We start from the raw sequence: 1458 nt of genomic DNA on the forward strand, positions 1-1458 counted from the left end.
ATTAGGTGGATTAACCTTTAAGAAAGTTGCCAGTGTCATCGGGCCCTGAGCTTCCCTTCCGCCATTGCCATTATTGTTTATCTGTTGCCCAAGGGCATCCGCAGTGGCCTGCATAGCAACAGCCATATTCTCCAACGCCGCCATAAGGTTTACCGGGTTATTCGAGTTGATTTCCAGTTCCTGTGTACTAGAACGATCTCTCTCACGTCCCCGACTGGGTCCATGAGGCGCCATCTGGTTCCTATACACACCAAACAATCGATATCAAGTTGATCAGTCTCAATATCAGAAGTATAGTGCTTCAAAGTACCAAAGGTACACTCATGGACTTCATGCTAGATGTATCAGTTAGATACCCTAACTAGCACATGCACAAACTCAGAGTATGCATTGAAGCATAAGCAGTTCCATTCCTCAGGCTCACGAGGACGAACTGCTCTGATACCATAATGTAACACCCTAATATTCAAATCCTTATGCTCGAGTCATAAGTCAATGATATTACGGTGGTACGACTCTCAGGTGGATTTTTAAACATATAAACATAGGTATTTTCGAAAGGAGTATTAATTGAGAAGCCTGAAAAGAGTAGAAATAAAATCGCGAAGACGTATCACTCACGTTTCGACAACGAAAAGATAAAACGTGAAGCCGAAAGCGATATATGGACAAGGCATAAAGGAGATTAAGAGATAGATAACAGATAGATATATATAATATAAGTAAATAGCCGCTAGTCGCGACCCGCGAAGTTTAGGCCGGCTAGGGTACAGTATGAAAGTAACTAACAACAGTACATCCTAATCTCTCCCAAAGGAAACATAAGAGCCTCTATAGGCAAGTTCCAAAAGAGTTCAACACATAATATAATCTTTTCAAAACAAAGGTGGAGAGATTCTAAGGAAAACAAAAAGTAGATAAAATAAATATCTTCGCCGTTTCTCAGACGAACCGCAGCTCACTTCTGAGCACCTGAACCTGTATCTGAAAAACAAGAGATACATACGGAATGAGAACCCCGGGCCCATGGGTTCCCAGTACGGTAAAAGTGCCAAATAAATACAATGCACTGCAATAAAAACTCACTAAGCATCCTAAACTCCTTTTCTCCAAGTATCCAGCCTAGATTCTCACTAATCAATGAATAGGCATCTGTCGTAAGGGGATACTAAATATAGTTCATGTTACACATGTTTCCCAAATTTCTGATTATTCCACGAATCAGACTCAGAATCATAAGCAAAACCATCACCAGTCGTTCTGCCTCAGCAACTCTATATCAATACATCATACCCCCGCCTGGAGCTAGTGAAATCACATCACTGCGTCTACCCAGGAGGCTCAAATTATCTCATTCAAAAATCATCATCATGCAATCGCATTATCAATTCATCCCATCAAGAACAGCCACCAACATCCACCGACACCAACATGAGGGATCTCTCAGTTGTACAAACA

Source organism: Arachis duranensis, chromosome 2 (assembly GCF_000817695.3).
Source record: "Arachis duranensis cultivar V14167 chromosome 2, aradu.V14167.gnm2.J7QH, whole genome shotgun sequence".
Classification (NCBI taxonomy): Eukaryota; Viridiplantae; Streptophyta; class Magnoliopsida; order Fabales; family Fabaceae; genus Arachis; species Arachis duranensis.